The 26,898-nt window shown below is 43.6% G+C and overlaps 1 protein-coding gene across 5 annotated transcripts in view; it reads right to left on the bottom strand.

Annotated features, from left to right (window-relative positions):
* The window catches only part of ARHGEF18 (Rho/Rac guanine nucleotide exchange factor 18), a 1,645,252-nt gene that overhangs the window by 976,745 nt on the left and 641,609 nt on the right, over nt 1-26,898 (bottom strand). Inside the window, exon 2 of one of the 5 annotated variants that reach the window (XM_069649232.1) lies at nt 5,583-5,641. The exons of the other annotated variants lie outside the window; for them this stretch is intronic. The gene's annotated coding sequence lies outside the window, so the exon portion shown is untranslated. The remainder of the gene's footprint in view (nt 1-5,582; nt 5,642-26,898) is intronic. 5 annotated transcript variants of the gene reach the window in all.

Here is a 26,898-nt window from a genome sequence, read left to right as displayed (position 1 = left end):
CTTGATTTATGGCCCTTGAAGGAAGGCGAAGTGGAACTAAATGTGTCTGTGCAAGACAATTATGCTAACTGGAGTGTGTGGCAGAAACAAGACAGGAAACGTGTGCCATTAGGATTTTGGAGTTGTAAGTTGCCCGATGCTGGTAACTCATATACTCCGTTTGAAAAGCAATTGCTGGCATGTTATTGGGCTCTTGTTGATACCGAGTAGATGACCTAAGGTCATGATGTATTCATGAGACCTGAAATACCAATCATGCAGTGGGTACGGAGCTCTCCTAAAACACATCGTATAGGACATGCTCAAGAAGCCAGCATAATTAAATGGAAATGGTATATTCAAGACAGAGCCAAATCAGGAAAGGGTGGAGTGGCAAAATTACATGAGCAAGTAGCCAACATACCGCCCTCAGATTAGAAACCACCGGAGGTGCCTGAAAAACGTGAGTCTCCCGTGAAATGGGAAGTCCCTTACAGTGATTTGACCATGGAACAAACAGAGCATGCTTGGTTCACGGATGGTTCAGCTCGATATGTGGGACCTGAGCGGTACTGGAAAGCAGTGTCGTACAATCCCAAAACAAAAAAGATGTTGACAACGACAGGGAAAGGAAAGAGCAGTCAGTTCGCAGAACTTTTCGCAGTTTACCAAGCGTTGAAACAAGAGACCCCTGGTCAATGCCATGTGTACACAGATTCATGGTCAGTGGCGAATGGATTGGCAGTGTGGTTGCCGACTTGGCAAAAGAATGGATGGAAGATTCATTCAAAAAGGTTGTGGGGAAAAGAACTGTGGCAAGATATTGCAGAAATGTTGTTTCAAAGTGGAGTCACTGTATATCATGTGGAAGCACATTGTGCCACAGATTAATTAGAACATTGGTTTAATTCTGTTTCAGACGAACACACCAAGATTGCAACAATGGATGCAGAGGCTCGGGAAGACGATATGGAGGGTTTGGGCAAATTGGCCCATCAGAAAAGTGGGCACCTTGGAGAAAAGGCTATCAGGTGGGCACAAGCTTGAGGCATCAGTCTTCCGTTAGAACTAGTGAAAACAATCATTTTGCAGTGTCCCGTGTGCCAATACCAATTGCATAGACCTATACCTCAGATTGTTCGAGGTACATTGAGAAGAGGAAAATCACCAGGTCAAATTTTGCAGATTGATTATATCGGTCCTATGCCAAATATCAGAGGTTGTCAGTATGCATGCACTATTGTAGATACATACTCCGGATATTTGATGGTTTTGCCGTGCAAACGTGCAACCCAATTGAATACCATCAGGTTGTTAGATCAGATCATATTACATTATGGAGTGCCTTTGCAGATTCAAAGTGACAATGGGTCACATTTCAAAGGCAAACTAATCCAGAAGTTTTGTCAGGAAAAGAGCATTGAGTGGATATATCACATCCCCTACCACTCAGCTGCAGCAGGGCTAATTGAACGAATTAATGGGTTACTGAAAGAACAGTTGCGCAAATCTGGAGACGGCAGTTTGGCAGGCTGGCGTGATCGTGTGTTTGATGCGGTGCAAGTGCTGAACAATAGGCCTGTGTATGAACATGAAACTCCTTTGATGCGATTAATGACTCCTAACTTACAGGTTCAACCCAATTCAGTTAGAGAAACATTGTTATACTGGGAAACACCAGGTTCTTTAGCTCCCTATCGAGCAACTCCAGAGTCAGCAGGGGTAGACTTGCATTCTAATGAAGAAATCAGATTAGATCCAAGAGGAATAGTTGTTATTGAAACAGGGATTGGAGTACAGATTCCCTCAGAGCATATGGGATGGATTGCCCCTAGATCTGGCCTAGCATTGAAGGGAGTTCAAGTGTTGGGAGGGTTAATTGATGCTGATTACCAAGGTGAGATCAAAGTCATCTTAATGAATAGTGGGGATCAGTTGTTATCAATACACAAGGGTGATCGAGTGGCCCAATTGATAATCATTCCCATTAAATTGTCCATGATTAAGAAAGGGGAGCCTCCTACAGTGTTAACTCCCCGTGGGGATCGCGGTTTTGGCTCTTCAGACAGTATGGTACCGGGTGCAAAAGTGTGGGTGGAAAAGCCAAGTGGCCCACCAGTGCCCGCAGATGTCATTGCATCAGGCAAAGATCAAGTGGTTTTAGTGATGGAGCCTGGTAGAAAGAAATGGCAATATGTACCGCAGACAAATGTTACCTAAGAGTGATGTGCAACACTAATCTCTTTTCTGGGTTTGCCTTGTAGATCCTGGGTCTGGTTGGTGCTTCTGTGGCACTAAATGGACTCCATTTGGACGGGTTCGACGATCTTCTGTTACCAGTGACAAATGTCACATCTGTGCCAGTGATCAAGGGGATACTGATAGTGATGAATAATAATGTCCCCAAGCAGCCCTATACCAGTGCCGACAAGCCCGCCAGACCGAAGACATGGATCTGTGAAATGCGACAAACACATCAGGAGCAAGTGAAAACGACCTTGATGCCAGTTGTGCAGGAACCCTTTGTAGGACGGAGGAAACACTCTCCTATGATAACCCAAGAAGAAAATATGTGGATATTTCTGGCACAGCAAGTACTGAATATATCACACTTTTGTTTGACTGATGTGCCCAATGCTGAAGCTTTGACTACATGTTTAGTAGCGGTGCCGACGCCTCTTCCGGTTTTAAAGCATATTTTCGGCGTCACACATAATGATTCTTTAGTTCAAGACTCAGACAGACAATCTTTTCAGTCTACGAATACTGTAGGTTCTGCCAAGAGACTGACCGTAAGTGGAGAAATTTGACACGTGTGATTACGTACAACATAACCCAAGGCGGTGTGTGTTATATTATGACATGCAAAGCACAAGAAATTGGTAAATGCAGACAAAGTTGACCAATCAGCGCAATCATACGATGTTCAAGAGGCGACTATGTTCGCGAGTGTCACGCAAATTCACCAGTGTAAATAACACTATGTCTTGCAATCATACAGTGATAACTGCAAGTCATTCGAATCATGTGAAACTTCCAACAGGATGGCTCTTTTCATGTGGCAACATTGCATATACTTATATTCCAGCTAACATTTCTGGAGGTCCATATGCTTTGACTCGATTAGGACTAATGATGTTTCCTTTACACTCAGCGATAACTCGAGGTAAAAGGTCAACCTTTGAATCTGTAGGGCTATCTCCTGACTGTGATTCACATGTACATTTGCTATCAGAAGCTGAGGTTTTAGCATTAACCCTTTCATTAGTAGGTGTTTGGGGTTTAGCTGCTGGAGGTTACAAATCTGATGAAATTAGCGTGTTTAGTAGTCAAAAGTCTTAATCATACTTCGCAGGCTTTAGAAAAATTACTCCTTGATAGTCAAGTTATTAGAAAAGCAACTTTACAGAACAGAGCTGCTGTTGATTACTTATTGCTGAAACATAATTTAGGGTGTAATGCCTTTGAAGGTATGTGTTGCTTCAATTTGAGTGACTACTCACGATCCATTGAAAGTCATATTCGAGGGATCTCATTTCTCAAGTGTCTCAAGATCGTAACAAAAACTGGTGGGATTGGTTATTTTCATGGATACCTGATATTGGGGGTACACTACGTTATATTTTTGCTTGCATTTTTATTACATTGTTTATTATAATTGCTTGTTGTTGTTGCCTTCAATGTGTTCCCAATTTAGTTTTAACATTTCGTAGGTGTCAGAGGCCAGTTCCAGTGCCACCTGGCTACGGAAGATAAATATCCAAAGGGTGGAATTGTTATGCTTGATTTATGATTGGTTCAAAACGGCGCGGGCGCGCAATGCATTCTGGGAGCGCTCGGAGCCATGTTGGATATTTACTTCACTTTGCAGTGAAAGGCTGCACACATTTTGCTGAAGTGTTAGAGTCACAGTGCTGAGACAAAAGTGCCTTTTCAAACTTGGTATGCAGTCAAGGCCATTTCTGCTGGGAAAGCCAACGTTGTTATGGCTTGCTACTGTTCTCCGTGGAGCGTGTATTTAGAGCAGGGAGGCCCTGCGTTCCTTGAGGGGAGCTCTCGATTGACCCAGCTGGCAATCGACGGCTGTTCCTCAACTGCGCAGGTGCAATTTCCAGAATGTTCGGGAATTAACTCCCCTTTGTGGAGTGTGTATATATGTGAAGGCACGGAGGGGGTCAGGCGAGACTTCAGCCAGAGAAGGACGCTTACGTCTGGCCTTCCTGTGAGCTGTGGAACTCTCGGCCTGGCTGTCCCCGGGGTCTTCCAGCCGCTTCTGGACGAGATGAGGACTAGTATTACGCTCACGGTGATGTATTTCCTTTTGACTTCTTTATTTCTTCTGTGAACTATGTCCATATTATTTTTGTGAGTTATTTCTATGCATTTGTAAGCTTTGAATAAATAGCCGTAAAGAACTGATTTATCTTCTAAGAGTGTGTGGTTGTGAGTTATTGTGTCTGTCTGTTTTTGTGGTTCAAAGTATTTGCTCCATTATTGCATTGATGATTTATGGTTGTTTCGTGCACTTTTCGGGGGAGAGCAGTACACATTCTAAAGGTAATTTCCATTTAATCAGGGGGGGGGTTTATGATCACTTTCAGGGAGTTTAATGACTGAAAAGTTGATTAAGTTGTTAAAGGAAAAGTAGTCCACCATACAGTAGACAATAAAGAGGCCTGAGCACCAGAACTAAATGTGGTTTTCGGAGGAACGTCACCAGTACACCTCCCATTCAGCTCCAACAGCCTAGCAAAGAATAACCCTGTGACCAGAATGGGAACATTCATCAATAAATATGATCCTTTCAGCAAAATCATCTTTTTTAAGTAGAAATATCCTTGCCAACATCAATAACGAAAGTTTAATTCAGCGTTCAATCATTACCTGTGGCATGCAGATGCATAGTTACAATTGTAAAGTGCTGAAATGTCCCATGAGTGCTATAGCCCCAGATATTGGACTTCAGGCGGACAACACGGGATGCCCATTTCCCCCCTTCAGTTTAGTGCATGCCGCAAGAGGTAGTAACCCGGCTTCATCCAATCATTTTAAGGCGCAAAAATCTTTAAATGTGACCAACATTTACATTACGAGAGAAATATTCACTTCAGTGACTGCAATAGGTCAGTGATAATGGCCTCCCTACATACCTAAACTAATAGCAGAACCACTATGATAGAGTACTTCTTATAGTGCTCCAGTTCGATACCATCAGAAACCAGAGCTTTACTGCTTGCCAGCTCCTTTGTGGCAGTCAGGAATTCTGCCTCTATTATCAGAGCCCTATGCTGATCTATTATCTAGGGTAGTGGAGTCTCATCTAGGTTCTCAGTCTGCTCACAAGTGACCTGCTCTGAAAGTTCTGCATATTAATCAGTCAATGCTTGATTACTATACACACCATTTTCTTAAACCTTTTCTATCCAAAGCGTAACAATACTGGTAGTTCTCGATTTTCTCCATCTCGTCAAGCACAAAACTAACCACGTATCTTATTTCTAAATTATTTAACTCCCTCTCAATTCGACTCCATCAGCACTGGATCCCTCATAGTGCCCCAGCAATGTCAACTGTGCCTTTATTAATATTCATAAACTCCATACCTTTATGCAACCCCGCTTTGAAGGTCTCGTCTGTAAGTGCACCCGCCTTAAACCTCCATCTGTGGCCAGAGAAGAAAGTGTCACATTGCAATCCAAAAGTGAATGGTGAATGATCCAAAATCGTTCTTGGCAGTATATAAAATGTTATCTAGCCTGCCACCTGTGAGCTTAAAATCAGCCATTTGTCAATCCTAGATAGTGAATCATACATGCTAGAGTAGAATGTTTAGTCTCTTAACATACCTGTGTAGTCTCTTTCAAATATCGACTAGCTCACATTCACTGCTCAGGTTTAGAATCGCCTGAGCTGCCCCAATGTTCTATCCGTGCACCCAACTATAGAAAGATCTAATTTTATTATAATTACTTCTGATGAGGATATGAGAATATGTGTATCTCTGTATCTTCACAGTCACTCCCACCAAAGAACATAGGCATTTCTACATTTGGGCACATACATGAACCACCACAAACCTTTTCTCAAAACGCTTGAACTCTACCACCACATATCTCCTCTCTATACCCTGTAAAACACGGGTCTTCAACATGTGGCTCTCCAAATGTCTTGGATCCCATGATATCTCACCACTGACTAGGGCTAATTGAAGCTGTAGTCCAAAATCTCTGGAGGGCCAAAGGCTGAAGACCCCAGCTCTAAAACAGTCATGCACCAAAAACTCAATGTGTGATGTATATGGATCATCATACCTCTACAGTGAAGAGTACCATCTGTTTTTCTCCTAGATGTCCCCAAATCTGCTGTGACCCTTGTGATAGACCTGAAGGGGTCTCACCCACTAGTCCCCAGGGATCCGTAATCCAGGTGGCCAGGACACGGCCATCGCTTTTGGATCCAGTTCCTGGGGTGGACCAGTGCGGGAGGATCACATGAGTCTTCGGGGAGTGGGGCACAGGAAGGTGAGACGCAGTATTCCCTTCCCTGTAACACCTTTACCCCATCCACAACGGTAGGATATTTAGGAACTCAACCCTCCCACCCCCCTTCACAACACAAACTCTCTCACAGACAGCTTGCTATGAGAGAAAATGGACTAACCTGAGCCATATACGTGAGCAGTGTCCCAATACAATGGTCAGGCAATTACTGACCATCACACACACCCGACTTCCATTACACTTCCCCACACGGGTAAAAGGCAGAGCACAAGAGCACACTCTGAGCGAGGAAAAGCACACGAGTAAACAGCAATTCCAAGATGGCAGTTTAACACAAGGAGAAAGATGGCAAAACAGAAGGGGCTCGCAAGAAGGGAAGTGCCCTTGACCCTTTCAACAAGGAACCGTTACTTTCATGAAACCTCGAGAATAGAAAGCACAAGGCCAGGAAACCAGGTTGAAGAATTATGCATTGTGTAACGGAGGTACCCGGTACCCTCCTGTGTCGTTAATCAAGGCGGGAGAATCGCCAGCTGCCATGGTACTGTCCTTGGCTCCAACAAGTGCCAGTAAAATTAACACAGCTGGTGGAGTTGGGGAGACTGATACCATCTGGTCTGTGTTGAAGCCAAAGTTGCAAGCTGCAACATTGTATGGTGAGCGCTGAAGCGAACAGTGTATGAAACGCATGCGATAACCAACGCAAGTAAAATTGAACAAATGAGTGATTAAACTTTGAAACCAAGATACGATACCTTTGACAGTGGTCTGGCACCACGTGCATGCTCATTCGAAGGTCTCTGTAAGGTATCCAACTGAGAGTTGACAAAGGTGAAAGAGTGGTAAAGGACTGTGCATCGAATGGTCCTGCGAATGGTCAAGAAAATCCCTGTGCACAATTGAAAGTCTTTGATATTGATTCTGCCAAGAAAATTGATGGCAAAGTAGCTAATGTTGGTCCGAGCATGAACGAGGGAGATCAATTGAAAGCTTTGGGTTAAAGCAAGTTTGTGTTAAAGTGAATTAAATTGGTCCGAGCCCGGCGCAGTGAGACCGATTGAACATTGTGTTAAAACGGATCTGAGCCTGGCTTAGGGGGATCCGGGGTGAACCGTGAATCATCCAAGAAATTGGATATGTGAGAATCCTACAAACATTCTGTGAAAAGGGGATCTGAGGTGAATAGTGAATCACCCGAGAAATTGAGAATGTGTGAAACCCTAAGAGGAAAGGAAATATTGTTTGTCACATCAAGCCGTCTGAAAGAAGAGACTTTTAGGGGCAAAGAGACTTGGGCACAGAAGGCCCTGATGCTAATGTTTGGACTGCACTCTCACGCTAGCGAAGCCAGATACTATGCTAAGCCAGAGTGTGCGGCCTTGTCCCATGCTGAAAATGTGGGCAAGGGAGGCCAACAGCCTGAATATCCTGACATATCATTTCTTGAACACTTCTTTCTTTTTCATAACATTGTTTCCCACACCATTTGTATTTAGAGGTAAAGATTGGCAATAGGTTTTTTAGTACAGACCATTTTATTTTGACAAGGCACCACTAGAACTGCTTTAATATTATTTGATGGTAGTAGCTTGGTCCCATCTTTACATTTAGGATTAGATTTTGAAGTTCATTAAACACCCTTGAACTGTGGTCACTTGTGTCCTTACTATTGATACAATGCCTTCCCTTACACCCTCCCTAGACAGATGCATCCCTTGTAGCATAGCAACATTAATAGCATGTCTCTTCAGATCATAAGGACTTTTCATACTTTTTCTCTATTGTTAAGCCCTCTTGGATTCCATGTCGCTGCCTTTATGTGCAGCATGTTACAGATCAGCACCATTTTCTAAGGCAATTTCCATCTCGTACAATCACACCATTTCTATACTCCAGCAAACACAGATAGCCCATTATTTTACCCACTTTTATTTTAGGTTTGCAGTGCAGTAACATGTAACTTCTCTTGAAACCGATCATGCACATAGCTTTCCTCAGCATGTGAAATCACAAAATTCTCCCTGCCCACAGTTTGTGATTTTATACTCAACAGGTGTTGCTTGTCCTTCTCTTTTCCTTTGCATGGAGTTCTTGAGGGAATTTTCTAGGTAGTGGGATGAATCCGTGGATGTCGTCACTTCTCCCCCAGGGGGAGACCCTTCCCATAAGACGAGTGAGGTGAGGCTGCTAACCGATAGTCCCACTGAGTGTGGTACTCAGCAGGTGGATCTTATGGGGGGGTGGGATTCCCCCTATGAGACTATCTGGGGAAAACACAGTTTTCCACAAACCAAAACACCTTCCCTAATTTACTCCTACTCTGTTATCCCATGTATCTGTCACGTTCAAAGGGGCCAAAAAATACTGAGATGGGTACTGGGACGAGGAGGTGGTGCAGAGCCATGGTGAGCACTTCTGACAAGAACAATGAGCCTTCTAGTGGTTCGAGAATGTTCATTGGAGAAACCACAGTAGAAATAGGAGGACTCCAGAAGATGTTTCAGTCCTCCCTGAAGGAATAGCGAGATTCAAAGTAGGCAGGAAGAAGAACCGAAGAATCTTCACAGGACGCTGCGCAGGAGGTGGAAGCGTCCCCAGTTGGTCTGTGTTGGAAAGATCAAGCGGAGCACACCAGAAGAAGTCTGACCACGAGCCGCGGAGAGGACGCACTGCCAGCAGAGCAGAGCAGAGCATGTTGCGGAGCCGTCGCAGCACCCTCAGAGGGGAGAGTGCACACCGGGATGCGAGACTCACTAAAGGGGCGGCCCTTTTCAGTCAGCACTCGGCAGATAGGCCAGCGCGCTGAAGAAACAGAAACCAGGTAGAAGTAAACCATTGAACCGTGCAAACGTGGAGAGCACCTCCGCTGCCCAGCCTTCATCGCTGCAGAGCCACCTCAGTCAGTGAGGAACACGTAAGAGAGAAAACGGGAGACCGACCAGAGCAGCAGGAGCACTCCGTGTGGGCAGAGAAGATCCAGCAATTAACCTGGAGGTACCAGGGTTGTGTAGGAGAAGCCCAAAGGGCACAGGAAACCCAAGACACAGGGTCTGGGAACCGTTTAGAAATACCAAGACTACCTTAAGTACATGGAGCCAATAGAATACCTGGCAAGGTAGTGAACCAGGTATATCATCGACAACCTGTAAGGAATCAAGAAGGGTCTGGGGCCAACCCCCAAGGGAGAAGGAGATCACTAACTCTACTTTGTCGAAGTACCTGGCAGGGGAGTGAACCAGATCTGCCTGAGCAGGAGAAGAGAAACATTTGGGTCTGGGACACTCACTCACAGATCTGTGTACATCAGAAAGAAGCCAGGGTAAGGGAGGCATTCCCACTGGTATTGGTGAACTGAACAAACATATGAGAAAGGCCAGGGGAAGGGAGTCATTCACCTGGCATTGCAAACCTCATTGAAAAGCCTGAAAAAGGCCAGCAGAAGGAAGTCATTCCACTTGAGGTTACGAACTGCATTGAAAAGCTGGAGAAGGGCCCGGGGAGGAGAGTCAATCCCCCTAGTCTTCATGAACTGTGGTAAAGAGTCTAAAATAGACCAGGCGAAGCAAGCCATACACCTTGGTCTTGTGTACCTGAAAGCCAAGAGGTCAGGGGAAGGAAGCCACACCCTGTGACACTCTTGTGGAGCAAAGCCAGAGTGTCCAGGGAAGGGAGCAATTTCCTAGGCACTACAGAAGCAACGAGGCCAAGACACCTGGATAAGGGAGGCATTCTCAAGGAACCCGCCAGCATAGTTAAATATGGGCAATAAGGTATGATGTTTGAGTTGGAACTTTTACCCTTTTGATTCAAATAGAGTACTTTACAACACCACAAACTGGAACTTTGTTTTTAATCCCAGGAGAAGGAAGCCAGTCTTGCAGGCGAAGTTTCCACCTACAGTTGGAACTATAGAACATTGTCCAGAGGAAGGGAGTAATTCCTCTGGACCCTTTACCCCTTTATTCTGTGAGGGATAGAAGTAGGCATTTTAACACATGACTGTGTACTCTTCATTTACTTGGACATTGTGACAGTATCCTTAGTTGAAGCAGGGAACCCCCCTCTTAGGAAGAGGTAGGTTTCCTCTTTATTTTACTAAATAAAAGTCTATGCCAACAAGCATGCAACCCGTGTGTTAGTATTCTCCTTCTGCACCCTTACAGTACGTATCGAATTCTAAATGAGTTTCATCATAATTGATACGAAATTATATTTGTATTGCGCTCGTAAACAAGTGTTTTGTACACAATTGAGCAGAAAAGGTTCAATTTTCTTGTTGAATACAATTGCAAGGTCATGACACATTTTCACATGACTGTTTCTGCTGTGCTTGCAATTCTGCCATTCCATCAAGGACAGCTGCAGAATATGTTTGATCTGGCACAGATAATATGTCCTCACTAACAAATGAAGAGACTGCTCACGTTATTAGAAGCCTCTGTATATGTTGGTCCTCTTCCAGTCTCTTAATCAGCTTGATTTCATCTGCAGCTAAAATCATTGTATCATCTAAGTTGAACATTGAAAGAGGTACTGCAGGGAATTTGCAATTATCCAAGCATTCCTGTAGATCAAGGTCAATTCGTCTTCATGAAGCACGATCTGCCTTCAATTGCACTATGGTGTCTGATACTGTGGACTTAAATTTGCATGCACTTTAAACATAGCTGAAGGTTCTCTTTCTTCTCCACAGGCTACAACTGTCTGATTCAATCCGGCCTTCTTTAAATCTGGTGTACATTTGGCAACCTTTTGCAGTCATTCTTGATGTGTAATTTTTAATCAAAAACTGCCTTTGTCGAGATGTTGAGTTCTTTGCCATCATAATTCACAGGCTTGGTCAATGTCATGATCAAGTTGTAGATCTGTTGAACATCTTCCTTTTGGCGTGTTGCTTTGGATGCTGTTAGGTGTTGATGTTTTGACGGTTCGTAATCTGCAATTCCTACAATTTGTTTGCTTCTGTAGAAATCCTGACAGGCCAGGAGAGGTTGAAAAGAATTGTGCTACAGCCCGTTTCTTTTTAGCAAAATTTTACCTTTGTATACTGTTGAAGGCAATAAATGCAATATATAGGCAATATATAGTGGCTTCGACTTCTCCATGGGCACCCTTTTAAACAGGCCAAGAATGAACCCACTGGTGGTAGTCCGTGTTCCCTTAAAAAAGCCTGTCTGATAGACGGCCAATCTCTGAGTCACCCTAGCCCATTCTTGTAGATCGCCCAAAAGCAGAGCAGTGAACATCTTTAAGGGGACGTCCAGCAGCGCCAGTGGCCTATAATTTGCCAGTTAGACATCGGATTCCTTTTTATAAATGGTGACTGAACACACCCTGGAACCTAGAATTTCCTTTGTAGAGATTACCCCAACAAAAATGAGCATCAGACCCCTGGTCCACAGGTTAAGGTTCCCTTTCAGAACCATCAGGTCCGGGGGGCTTTTGAATTATTACAATAGGAAATTAACTCTGCCACAGCTACCAAATCTCTATTCAAAGTCCAAGGAGCATCAGTGCGCTGTAGGGGCTGTATTGCATTATCACTTTTATACGCATATACATTTTTAAAATGGTTAATCTATTTCTCCTCATCTTATTTAATTATGGACCAGAACACCCGGCTTTTGTTTTGTCACAGGGTAATCAACATTTTTTGGGCATCAACTAGCAATAGCTAACAATTGTGCCAATAGCGCTGCCAATTTTAGGAAGAGTTCTTTAAACAATGCATTTGTGCAAAATGATCTGGTTTAGGTTGTTTCATTGCATTTGAAAGTGCTCTTTTTTTTTACACTGCACCTGCAGTCATAGGCAGGTTTAGGTTGAATTCAGGCTTTTTTGGGTTTCGGCATGCACTCAGATCTCTTTTCTAATATGCACCGATAAGGTTAGTGTTCCATATGTTCACAGGGATTGTTTTCCAGGTAAATATCTGACAAGATGCTGATAAATGTTTGGATATTATACCAGTTCCATGCAATCCTTTTGTTATCCTGGTTTACATCCAACCCATTACGATAAAAATGACTGTCCAATTTCTGGGATTTAACGCTCCATTTGATCCACAAGGGGAGGTGATCGCTAGCCTTAGTAGGACCAATCTTCATTGATCCAACGTCCAGAAAAATTTCATTAAGACACAAAACCGTAATCCAAGACATTTGCATGAGCGCCTCTTGATGTGTGATGTGGGGTTTCATTGCCCGTAACATTGCCATTCAAATATATAACCCCCATGCTTTCATGGGTAAGTAGTAACCTGTCTTTCTCTTTTCCAAGCTGCTGTCTCTGAAGAGGAAGCATTTTTCCCTCGAGTAGAGGAACAAATAGCATTCAGGGCCCCAGACATCATAATTGAATTCGATCCTCTTTGGGATTGCCACCTAAAAAGCTTATCTTCAATGGAATCAAATAAATATGCTTAGATAATCTTCAGGGGGTTCCAATATAGACTTATTATCAAGGTGTGCACCAGGCAGGGATAGACGGCTTGATTCCATTCTTATTCTATGGCCTTGACAAAAGCATTAGGTTGAGCAAATGAAGCTGCTTGAACATTTAGGTTATTAATTACCCCTACTAGAGAGCCAGATGCTGGGCACCCTACATCACCTTTGTAGACAGGGGACAAAAATAGTGTAAAATCGTCCTCATAAGGGTAGCTGGAGACAGAAAATGTCCTCAAATAGGAAGAGATCCACGCTCTCTTCCAGGAGATTAGCTGAAGCTCTGCAGTTTGTACTGGGACCTGTCTGTATGATTGTACCATGCTTCGTATCCAAAGCTGCTGCTAGCCAACTCAAACTCAGTTTCTTCCAGTTCCCGGGAACCCGGCACCATGTTAGTTATTTGCCTTTTCGTGTTGGCTCCCCTGAAACATTTAATCTGCAATTTCGGCCGGTCTCAAAGCAAGAGTTCTGACAGTGGATGGCGAGCTGCAGTTTGGGTGAGGTAATCATATTGACCTGGGGAGCATAAAGATATATATCGTAATCCCATGATCCAATATGGTCAATCACTGCAATCATTTGATCCTTACCAAGACTAAAATTAAAATGTAATATAACCATGTCAAGGTGATAGTCATTCCAAACTTCAACACAATCAATGTCCCTAGTCTCAAGTTGTACCAGTGATGGTACATTTTTAGGAGTCCTGTTCAAGATCAAGATGAAGATCCAACAGTAACACTTCTAAGATTAGATGGTTAGGAAAAAGGGGAGGGAGATTTATAATATCCTCTGATTTTGGTATCTATGTTCTCCCTCAGACTAAACGTCTTCTTTCTTTGAGGGTCATGAACAAAGTCAAATTGTATTTGTATTTTGCATTTCTATTTATTTATATAGCGCGTCTGGCCCAAAGGCATCTGGGTGCTTGACATGAGGTTACAATGCAGTACAATTTATAGAAGCAGATAAGACAGGATGAAAGATTATATACAGCATAGGTTTACATAATGGTACAAATTAAACATTCCACACCTCACACAACATAACACCTCTCTCTCTACAGAGTTTACGTCGGCATGAACAACGGGCTCATGATTCAGGGACCTAATAACTCCACAAATGTTTGACTCCTCCGTCAGCGTCCTACCATCTATCCTGCCAGGTATCCTGGTTGCAACCTCCCAAGTAGGTTGTAGAATATATATAATTGGTTATTTATAACGCACTTAATACCCAGAGGTTTCTAAGCACGGACCCGGGAATCAAACCTGTGTTGCTCCGTGTTGACTTGCTTCCAAGGCGAGCGTGTTGCCCCTGAGCTATCCTCCCGAGAGTAAAGGGATCTGAACAGCCACCTCTATGTGTGGGCTATCTCAGTACACAAACCATGTACCAGTAATCGGGAGGTTGTGAGCGGAACTTGTACAAGGGCAGTATTAGTAGCCGGGTCACTTGTAACCTGTTGTGCAGCTACAAACTCTTTACTGGCTGGTGGCATAGATAGATTGTGGAGGAGCTTCCTAGAGCCTTGTGTTGTGTTCTTTTTTAAATATTTTTTATTCTTGGATTTTTTTGGCATTATATTCAGATTTCTATCCCCTCTTATTTTGTCTCTGATGAAAAATAAAAGTATGTTAATGTAAGTGACTTCTTCAATGACTAAAATATTTTGATCATAGTTTTCTGCCATTAAATCCTCTGCCACCCAGAGGACGGTTGATCTGGGTGACGACAGGGGTGATATGCCTTCCTGTCTCACCTCTGCCAAGCTAATATTGGCTGGCGGCAGCCAGGGTAGTTGACACTGATAGACAACTATTACTACCTCCTCCGAGTGCACCAGGCTTGCCATAACATTAATAGAGTCAGTAGGGCAACAATCTTTCCAACATATCCAGATTTAAACTCGTTTTTAAAAACCCATGATGTAGCCTTCAATAAAAACATATGTATCATTTAAATGCTGCATTAAAGAACTTTGTTCATTTGATCTCCCCACCCCCATTTGATCTTAAAAATTTAGTACGGCTGTCAGAGCCACATCCAATGATATATTCAAATTGCCTGTATTAACAGCCAAAACATTTTCCCCAAGAGCTAAAGTAGGGCCCTGGACACAATCCTTTTTAGGCTGCTAGAGAAGACCATTAGTATTAGCGGCCGAGCCAAGTGGCTTTGCAGAGCTGTAGTTTGGGTGATTTGCCCAGTTAGAGGGCTTATACTGCCCACAGTATCATAACAGCCCATGGTCTGGGTTGACGTGGTTTGAGTTTTCATACCACCACCCCAAACTTGAGCAATGGGCACAGGGACAAAAGACAAAGTTGGAGGAATAGTAGAAACAGATGGTCTGGCCACAGTGGATATAGCGGCATAGGGAGCTGGAAATGGGAAAAACAAGTTTTAGATAAGATGGATTCATTGTGGCACCCCCAGAATCCCGATGCTGTCCCAGGACTGGGTTTGGGGGTTAGTCCAGGAAATAGATGCAACTAGTGAGGAAGGCTCAGGTGAGGGTTTCCCTGTCAAACGAGCAGCTGTGAGGACATTAGAGGGGGTCAGATTCCACTTCAATAGGTGGAAACGTGTCCAATACCTCCAACAAGGAGGACCCCCCTCCCCCTCCTTAGTTTTGCCACACTCTCTGGCCACGATCTGTATGTCATCAAAGCTTCCGGAGACAAATATTCTGCAGGCTGATCATCTCCTTTTTCATTCGTCATAGTATTTTTATTGCAAATCTTCAAGCTCGCCTTTACAGCCAAGTTGCTATTTGGAGTCTAAATGTGAGGGATGCAATTTTTATTATTGGCAAAAATATCAGCAGGTACATTATTTTTGTTCTTATCAAGTTGCTCGAAATGTGCCGTTTACTCCAAGTCCACAATCTCCCTGAGTAAGCCTTTACTAATTGTCAGCAAGGCATGGAAAGAATAATTTGTAGTCGACACAACCATTTCAGCCTCACTAGCAAGCGTCGCCCCGGAGCAATTCGGGTCAGAGGCCCCATCCATTAAACCGGAGGTTTCAAGTTGCTTCTCACATTGACAAGGCAGGAAAGCAGAAGTCATGCTTGAATAATTAAATACAGAATTCGGATAAAAAATGCTTGAGTGTTTAAAATGTTCAGGGGTCTTTGGCATGGAAACAAACGGTTGCGCATTAGTGCTGGCAGTTGGTTTATCGGGTTTGTGGGGTAGTCCGTTTTGGCGTTGGTGTCAATAGACAAGAGAGTCGTAGTAGCGAAGAAGCCAGGACTGAGCACTCCTCCCTCAGCACTTTTTAATGAAGGCAATGCACCCCCCCTTGCTTCTCAGCCCTGAAGCTCGGTTAAAATATACAAAAAGCACAAATAAAAGCATATAATCCTGCATCATGAGAACTGGTTTAGTGGCCAAGCAGTTCTGCAAACACAGCTTCATGACAGTACAAAAGAGGGTCTTGTTACTGTGCACCGCCACACAACTTAATGCAGGACACCACAGATCACACAACATGCCCCACATGGAAGCACAGAAGTAACGCTGCCCAGCTTTTAAAAAATATCGGACAGATGATGGATATGGTAACCATTTATTGCACCCTGTATTGGCACCACTTCATCCAAACCATCAGGATGAACTCCACACCCTTCCTCTGCAGTCAGATATAACCACATAATGGAGCACCACAAGACCAGTAAGTGTCGCTGCCCCAAAGACCAAATACTTGGCACACGCTTCATACAGACAACAGTTATTCCAGATCCCACCAGCTATACTAGCACTTTCAGCCTGAACGGCATTGCACAGTGCAGACACCTAGTTCCAGCATCACTTTTGCCAGACTTCCAAAATGTGGGTGGGGTTTTTGAACATAACCACCCTCCACAGGAAAGGGGAAAACCTCTTCCGATTAGACTTCCGCAGAAACAAGGGCAAATATCAGGGGCCGTAACAAACCGGACAACAACTACTCTGGGAAGATAACAGTTGGTAAAACAGCTCAGGTGGTTAAGCACCTGCTGTGGAGTTCTGCAGGTTGAAGTCTCAAATCCTGGCAAGGCCAACTCAACCTTTCATCCTTCAGAGGTTGCTAAATGAGCAATAATTTCGATTGGATAATAATTCAAAATAAAAATATTCTATGTAAAATGCTTTAGTGGAAGGGCTATATAAGTAACATACCATGTGTGCATAGCTAGTCACTGCCCATAGTAGAGGGAGACTAGATAGGGGCCAATAGGAAATGAGGATGATCAAGACATAACATAAATGCTCCACTTTCTGTAGGAAGGTACAACAGTCCTGCCATCACAACTGGTGGCGAAAGGAGCAAAGAAAGCACTACCATATTGGGCAGAAGTTGCAGGTTAGATGGCTTCATCTCATACAATGGTATAAACTCGAGCAAAAGAAATAGAGCAATCTGAAAGCCTGTTTGAGGCTATATCTCAGTGTAACAGAATGCCATCTAGGAGGGTGGTAAAAAACTAAAATGATGTGGGTAATTCTGTTCCTTAATGCAAGGCTTGTTAATCAGGACCCACATCCCCTTTCAAAATGCTCCAGGCTAAAACAGTGCGACCATCGACCTTTGTTGGGGTAGCAACCTGTACCTGCCCTACATTGGCAGCATTCCTGGACACAGCTGCTGGAACACAAAGATCCAACGGCCAGAGGTGGCCTTTTGAACAGTCTGAGCATGTGGGTGAAAGATTATTTTAAATGTGTATCTAAGAAGCCTGATGGCACATTCATATCTGTTTTTTAAATTTTTTTTATTTACTTACTATGCGATATAGTTCATAAGCTAACCTTTTCACACATACATATTAAAATAAATAAAATAGCAGAGAAGCTAACAAAACATTACAATTCATCTTCATAGCATATAAGGAGACCTCTAAAACCATTAAAAAAACATTTGACACATTTTGGAATGACTATCACCTTAAATATATAAAACCACTTTAGAAAAATCTAAAAGCTTAAGTAAAAAAGAGATTTAATTTTTATTTAAAATCCTAATCCACAGATGCTCATCTGGGCGGTTGACAAAAGCCATTTTCACGTTCATGAGCATGCTCAATGCAGGACAGCTGTTACACAAATGCTTTAGAGATTCATCTTCCAATAAGCAGTGACAGCAATTTCTTGCCCTTTTCTGGATGTTACTCCTGATCCCCGGACCTCCATTATAGGGAGAAGGTTCAACTTTTTCCTCAGTACTTCAGATCAATAGTCTCTCGAAGGGCGTTTCCTAAATATGGGGCAAAGACGTTGACGTTTTTAATCGATCCATTGGTTGTTAAAACATTGATATCTTAAGAGGTCTGACCTGGTCACCATCAATGCATACCTATACAGTTTCAGTTTGACCTTGTTGGGGTTGCTACAAAGTTCCTTACACTAAGACTCTATACTTAACAAGAAAAGGACCAGTTTTCAAGAAGCCTACCCAGACATTTCTCCAACATTTCATTAAGGTATACATAGGAGGCAGGGGTGGGGTAACTAGGTTAGTAACAGTTGTAGAGACCACCAGTTGATGTGTATATATTGGTAACTGCCCCAGTTTGTACCAGATACCCACAAATGGTACTGAATTTGGGAGACGCAGTTCCCGCCTCCACATTTTTGCCTCCAGCTTAGCGCAGGGGACATCTACATCAAAATTCTCAGCACCAAAGTTCAACCTTGCCAGAATATTTTGTCTATACAATTTAATTAATGGGAGAGCTGAAAATAAGCCAAATTTGAGATGAAATTGGGACAACTGCACTGCCGCGTCCATACATTTTGCTTCCACTGAGCAACAAGGGGTGAGATGAGAAGAGGGACGGCTCATAAGAGCAGAACAGTAAATCGAGACACGAGAAACATAGTGGTTTTAAGGAGTTTTGTGGCATGGAAAGATAGAGCACTTCCCCCTACTTGCATAGATGAAACTCCCCAGATATTTATAATGTTTGACAGCCTATGGATCTCGACCATTCAGAGCCCATCTACATTTTTTCCATTTGGATCTTTCGATGTTCATTACCAAGATCTCTGGCTTGCTATTATTAATAGAAATGTCCAGCTTGTCCAAAAAAGCACCAATACAATTCAGGGCTCTCTGAAGGCCTATTGGGGTCATATTGCAGATGACTATGTCATCCGCATTGTTCAGGTATTGCAGCTTCACGGGACTGAAAAAAAGGGGATGGGGGGGTTGTCCTCGTTGTCCCCTCCCTTGAAGATCAACACTATTAGGCCCGCACCCCAAAACTCTGGGAACTCCAAAAAGTTAAATTAGTTGAGCCATCAGGTCCTGGGGAGTTGGTTTTTTACTGTTCCTGATTAAAAGAAGCAAGTCATCCAGGTCCCAAATAAGCGCTCCTACTGAGCTTTTGCAGGCAAAGGTCTCTAAACCCTCAGAGTCTTCCTTAATATATAGTTCTGTGAAATGCTCCACACCCACGTTTCTTCAGGGATAGATTGAATCTGCAGAAATTGGTCAATCCTTTTTGGTTTCATTAGCTGCCAGAACGTGTTGTTTCTCATCGTGCATCCCAACATTTATTCTGCGCCATTTATCGCCATCAAAAACATGTCTCTTCTCAACTAGTTTATTTCAATGTTGCGATTTCAGTTTTATTACACCAGATATTACCCTTTTGCAGAGTTTGAATTCGGGAACGCAACTGTCTTTTTCGCATTTGAATCTCGGCATAAAATACATGGTTATGCCCCAAAGATCGAGACCTTTTAGCAAGTTAAGTGGCAGACAATGAATCCCCAAGGATTGATCGTATACACGGCACAACACCCTGCAGGGAACCTACACCTCTGTCCTAGTTCTCGAATAAATCGCCTGAATGGCGATTAAAGGCCGGCGTAATTATTTGAGTCCATTTCACTGCATGGTTTCTAGGGCTAATCTCGACGTTCAGAACACACCCATGAACAATTACCTGCCTTAAGAATGGTAGGTTATAAAGCAGCATACAGTGGTCACTTAAGTCTGTCTGCCCACCCCCATGGATCAGATCTGCAGATAAGAGAATGTAATCCAGAGTTTATCTCCAGACGATATTGTGCCATGTGAAGCTTGGGGGGTGGGAGGGACATCTCCTGTGAGATTACAGTTTAACAAAGACAGGTTCCAAGCCTAGAGTTCCTTTATAACCAGGAACCCCCCTATCACGGCTTGCAATGGAGCTCTTATCACTATCTGGAAGCGGATACCAGCGATCTTCCAGGCATTCAGCATTAAAGTTTCCCAAAACAATTCTAGACGCACCTTCCTCTGGGATTTCACAGTGAAGTAAAAAGGAGAGCCCAGCCAACAGATCCAGAAAATATATGCCTGGAGGGTTAATCTAAACATTCACCAATAGTCACTTCTGAGTGGCCCCTATAACATGCATTTTCCATTTCATAAGAGTTGCATGCATATCACTTCTATTTGACTCGATCTGGCGCACTATTAGCCCTTGGTTACGTCTAATTTCTATAAGGATCCCCTCATAGGGGCGATCCCTCCTACCTCACTGGGGTTTAATAAACATAACCTCAAAACCATCGATGAGTGGGGTATCCATCAACAGGGTCTCTTGTAGACAAACTATGCTGTGTGACGCAAACAGACCATAGTTTCCCAAAATGCTTGCAAAGCCTCTTGAGTTCCAAGATACAATCGCCAGGACCGTCTTTCACTCCTACCAATCATTGGTATTGGAACTAGTATGAGGGAACTCCCTCATCAAGAGCCATTTTTCGGTAGCCTGTTCATTCACTCTCGTACCTTGCTGCCCATGATGAATGAGCAACTCGACAACACCGTTCTTGTTAGTTCCTTTCCCCTGCCGCCTACCCTTTTCTTTAATGACAATGGCTCCTAGGTTGTCAAAAGGACTTCCTTCCAGGACTTCCAATCCCAGGGAGAGAAGGACTTTGTATTCTGCTAATATAGCATTCTAAATAATTTGTGAGTGAAGGTGCACCCTCGACAACATCAAGGCAATCCTCATGCACAAATTCCACAACATTGATGTCCCCTGAATTAACCTGTCGTAAGCTTGGAATCCCAAAAAGTAGTGAGAGAACATAATTTCTATTTAGGGGAGCACTGTTGGACCTTTCAAAGAGACGACTCAGGTAAGGCATGCATTACTCGCCGTAATAGCATTTCTGATGATTGTATTGTGGGATGTTCTGACCCACTGGCTCTGCCCTGCAACATCACTGTGTGTTGCTTTCATCAAAAACAACAGAAGGGCCGCCAAAAAGCGCGCTAAACATCTTTGAGAAGTGTGCAGGGAAACCTGAAATATAGGCCGCCAATCCATTCTGCCTATGTCAGTGGTAAAACAGGAGACCACACTGCCAAAACATATCATTGGGCTGCCCACAGAGTGAAATAGAACTGCTTGAAAAGTCAGTGCTGCATTGCCAGGAAAATCCAGAAGTGTTTAAAAAACGTTTTTCCTTGGCTGCACAAAGTGCAAAATCATGATTCCCAAACAGAAGAGGAGATCCAACATTCTTGTGGGGTGTTCACCATCACCTTATTTAAGGAATCCCCATAAGTACATGTCAGGAGAAACACCTTTCATCATAAAAAAAAAATCCACATTCAAAAGTTACTTGCATGGGAAAAATATGTCAGAAATGAGCACAGTACCGTCGCTGGCCTGCGTCCCAGCTGTCATTACTTATACTGTCAGTTTAAAACTTGTGTCTTAAAATCAAATTGTAGAAAAGAAGACTTGCCATCAATAGCAATATGGGTTGCTACAATTCAATTTCTATGTTTTAAAAAGACTTGAATGAAGAGATCTGTGTGTATATTTGTAGAAAATGTAAATTGTATTTTAGCAAAGCCCATTTTTAAACAGTGTTTTAAAGTGAAATAATGTCAGCCACGCTGAACTTCAAAGACATTCCACAGCTGCTCCCAAACAAAGGAATCTTCCTCCTGCTCTCTGCTTAGGAACTGGCATTGAGGTGTTAATGGAAGTGGGAGGAGATTTTGGCCTGCTGCTCTGAGTAAGAACAAAAGGCTCCCTTGACTGAAAGGAAATGCAAATTCGGGTGTCGACAGAAACCAACTGCTAAGGAAGAGAGGCTCAGGTTGCTCTGTCCCAGCCAAACCTTGGAGGCGGAGCTAGACTGATGTGCATCTGAAATTCCAAGGAAATATCTTTTTGAAAAAAGACTCATAGAAAACTGACCAATTTGAAAAAAAAAATCTGTATTTTATAGGTTAATATGAAAATGCTGCTCACAATTTGAGACTACTCTGAATCCTGTGCGATATTCAGAGACCGGACTACTAAAATGTTGATATTGTAGCAATTGTGATCATGCTAGGAATCTGAAAGTTTACAGGATTATGCCTAGAGGTCATGCGCATGTACGTGGAAAAATGTGTACAGATCTGACACTGGGTAACCAACCAAAAGCGCAAAAGAGTGTCAGTTTTGAACCAAAGCTCTCAAGAAGATGGGACTCGGATGGATACGTGCTTTATTAAATATGTGATGTGAATATGTATTATTAGCAGGTTGATGATATTGTAGATATGCTTTCTATGAAAAATAGATTTTCTGTGTAGAAACAAAGGGGAGGTTTTTCCCTGGATTGTAAATTGCAGCATCAATATGACACGGTTTCCTTCTCAAATCAGGAGAGAGGGAATACTCTGACCAATCGGATTCCTAGAAGGTGGGCTTAGTATAATCAGCCTATCCACCCCTTTGGGAAATAGATAAATAGGGACTGTTTAGGACCTAGACAGACACACAGATTCACCCAACAACTGATTTACTGGCGAAGCATTCTGCAGGAGAACCCAAACCCAAGACTCCAGAGCAGAGCTGAAACCAGATAGCTGTAAACTCAGGAACCAACCCGTCAGATCCAGTCCAGAGTGCCGTGCAGAGACCAGAGTGCCGTGCTGAGTGCAGACCCGGATGCCTGAATCCTGCCTGCTGGGCTAACCGAATTCCAGTCCAAAACCTTTGACCAGATCCTGACGGGCCTATTCCAAAACCATAGTTGTGAGTATTTAGCATAGAATTGTCCACAGCCAATCTCTTATCCTTAAATAATCCTATCCAACCCATTCCAATATATCCAGACTGCATTGTAGAATCTCTTTTGTCTGTTCTGAATCTTTCCCTCATCCATATAGTCCTTTGTTAATTGTAGTGATAAACTCATCTTTGCGCTAACATTTTTGGTGAAGAAAGACAAGTGTCTTGGCGGGCAAAAGTCAGAGCGGAGGCACCCTATTCTGGTGGCTGTACCGTTGGGTATCTTGCATCTTCATAACCTTCCTTAGTGCCAAGAAAATTATTGTTTGTAATATTCAAAAGCGCATCTTTCATTGAAAATCTTGACTTTTTGAGAAAAATCGACCTCTACTAAAACCTATTACTTTTGAACCGTACATGCTAGGAACTAAATTTAAATGTCAACTCCTTATAGTTTTTCTGTAATCGCTTTTCTCGCGCACTGAAAAGTTTGCCGCGAATCAGCATTTGGCTCAATTTCATCACATGTAAAATAGCTTTTTCTTGCATTCAACCTCCGAATTCAGTTTCCAATCCGCTAGTCATTCAACCATCATTGCTAGCGTTTACATGTAACTACCCAAAGTGGCTCCCACTAGTTTTGAATCCCATTTAGAGAATTAAATCCAATTTTAGCATTTTTCCCATTCATTCAAAATCGCATTCAAAAGCATTTGTCCTGTTTTAGGAAATCATTCCTGTTTCTCTCTGAGCTTGCTGGGGGGAATTGGGATTGAAACTGCAGTTGTAGAGTGTTTATTCCTGAAACCTGTTTTCTCTCCTTCCATCTCTATATTGCATATTAGGGGGATTGAGTAGTATCAGGGGGAAAGAGTGATTACATTGCATTTGATTGAATACACAAACGTATTATTTCTGTGCTGCTTTAATTTCCTATCATTGCATTTCATTGAACCCACACAAAGTTTTATTCTATGCTACATTATTCTTCTCATCCATACTCCTACTGATTAAAGAGATTGATGATTGTTGTGATATCACCCCATGTTGATCAATGTATAAATATTAATAAATAGTGTGATATCTAGATATTGTTCAAATTCATAAAAGTGTGATATATATATACATATATATTGTTTAAATCCATAAAATAAATCTCTTTACTTCGCAAAACAACCTTCTTCTTGGTTAAGTGAGAACAGGGGGGTGGGGGGATTCAAAGAGAGGGCGTGATATAAGGGTACATCATTCAGAAATAAAAGAACTTTAGACATAAAAATATATAATTAAGGGTTCCATCTGGGCATCACATGCTAGGCATCGACTTAGGTGGAGTGCTGGGATAAAAACACTTACAGTATCTGCTTAGAGTCACATGCGGTGTGTATAGTCCGAAATCCAGTGGTAATCGCTGAGTCTTGCTCTTTCTTTCAAAGATCGAACGAGGTTGTCAACATAGTCATGACTAACACTATCGCCAACGTGACGTGCAGTGTACCCAAAAATCTCTCACGCGTCAAGGCCCCTCTAGTTGTGTTTTCTCTGCAGTGAGGATGCCTTATAGTCAGCGAGTGCAGAAGAGAGAAGGTGGAGGAAGGATGGGCGCATTTCAATCTAAGCAAATACAGTCATCAGACATGTTATTACGGTGAGTAATGCAAGTCTTCTGATGCTTGTGAATCTGCTTAGAATCACATGCTGTGCATAGACTTGCAAGCAGTACCCAGAGATGGTGGTGAGTAGCAATGCCTGGTGTTAGGTTTCCGTGCTCCTCTGAGTATGTCCATACATACTTGAGGGAGATGGAGGTGCCCGAACTCTAGGACCTCAGCAGCCAGGCTGCTAAATTGAGAGTTTGAGGGCATGGATGTAGCGTTTCCCCCTGGTCTTGAGACAGCATGTTGTAAGGGCATGGCAACTTCCTGGGAGGGGAGACTGGCATTGCCATTAGATGGGAGAAGCAAGGTTGGCGGGCCCACATCGGGGCAACCAGAATTATCCTGACTGGCTCTTAGTGCATCTTGTGCGCAATTCTGTTGAGCAGAGGCATCGGGCGGGGGGGCAGCGTAGGCAAATTTTCCTGACTGTTATCCAGAGACAGTTCCACTTGGAGCGGTTCTGAGGGTACCTGGAGGCGTAATATGGGCATTGTGCGTTCTCCAGAATGGGGAACAAGTCGACCTCTGGGAAGCCAGAGTCTGCACAGACTTAGTACAATGTCCTCCTGTAGTCGCCACTCATGCTCCATGGGTAGAGAGAAGTCTCTGCGGAGTACGTCCGCCAGAATATTGAGTACCCCTGGAACATGTGACAGGAGGAACATCTTGTGGTTGAGAGCCCACTTCCATATGTTCTGGGACAGTTTGGAAAGCCCTAGACAGTGAGTGACCCCTTATTTAAGTACATACACGGCCGTAGTACTATTACGCTCACCTCATATCCACGGGGTCGCCACTCAGCCCTGGCTGGAAGATTAGCAAGCTCGAACCCTCTCCCTTGATAGTGTGTTGGATGTGGATAGCGTCTGCAATACAGGAGAACTGGATATAAGGCTTAAATATCTCTCTTGGATTGATTCCCACCTCCCTCAGCCTCACATTCCTCCCTAAAATCTAATCTCTCTCCTCAACTTTATATTAGGTATGGTGTGCCCTCCGCCGTGCGTCTCTGTGCAGGGGCGTGCTGGAGGTGTGGGCGTTCTGCGACCTAGTTGCTTCACTGGTGCGTTGCCCAGTGTTCGGGTCCAGGCCTGCTGTGACTCCGATTAGCTTGATGACGTAGGTACTACTGTTTTACAGTCTTCTATCTTGCCCTTTTCCTCTTTTGCCTTTTTGTTGTTATTAAGGTCTCTAGTTTCTTTCCCTCAGATGAGTTGGAGAGTTGTGGTGTTGCCATGCTGCATAGGATGAGAATCCCAGCAAGGTAAGTGAATGCGCGGTGCTTTCTTGCCTTTTCTTTTTGCTGAGCTGTGCCTGCGCCACTTCCTTTGCAGGTCATATGATGCTCTGGGCCGCTGTGATGTTCCGAGATCTAGGAGAGACTGCACCTGGTAAGTGGTTTTCGTTGTCCTTGCGTGGCCATGAGCGAGCGCTCAATAATAATGTCTCTTTTTGTCTTTTTCAGGTTGCTGCAGCGTTCTGAAGATGGATGCAGTGTCGTGATGAAGAATCCCCGGATTGCGTGTATTCATGTGAGCAGCTGGTGGTAGTTTGAAGATGGAAGATTCAAGGCCCAAGCCAAGTTGCTACTTACAGGTAAGCGCTGAATAATGGTGTTCTTCTTCCAGGGACAGGATTCAGCACGTGGCAGGATGCAAGAAACAATGGAGATCAGAACTGGAGCATTACGCTACTAACTGCAGAATAACGCGAAGCATGTGCTGCTGTTTGGGTGTGGCTTATATAGCCCAAGTAAAGAAGTTCCGGGTAAAGTAGTCCCAGGCTCAGCCACACCCGAAACACTAGACCGCATAGCTCAGTTCTTTCGAACTGAGCTATGTGAAAGCCTCCATGTTAACTGAAGTCCCAATCCAAATGTTGTCCTTCACATAACACTATGCGCCTGGCACCAAAGGCGACAGGACTGGCTCCAAGAGAGTCCCTGATGGTGTTTTGTGGCCCTTGAGGCCACAAATGGAAGCCTGTAACCTGGCCCCAACCGAAAGGCTGGTTTGGACATGATGACCAGGGGCATGAATCGTGACAAGTACTGTCTGTGAGGACTAGAACTCTCTTCCCATGGAGGTGCCTTCAGGGCCTTTAACACCGCTAGCACTTCCAACAAGTTTGTGTTTGGATGCTACAGCTGGGGACCAAACGCTGTGCGCCATCTAATGAAGGCGGTGAGCCCCCCCCACACCCAGTCAGAGATGCATCTGTGTGAGAGCGGCTTCTAGTGCGGGGGTGGTGAAGGTTTTCCCCTGCAGAAGGTTTTCCCTTGACCACCATTGCAGAGATTGAACAAG

This window comes from Ambystoma mexicanum, chromosome 1p (genome assembly GCF_040938575.1).
Source record: "Ambystoma mexicanum isolate Mex_15411 chromosome 1p, UKY_AmexF1_1, whole genome shotgun sequence".
In the NCBI taxonomy this organism is placed as follows: Eukaryota; Metazoa; Chordata; class Amphibia; order Caudata; family Ambystomatidae; genus Ambystoma; species Ambystoma mexicanum.
Note: the sequence above shows the minus strand (reverse complement) of the source record. Positions and strands in the feature narration are given on the sequence as shown.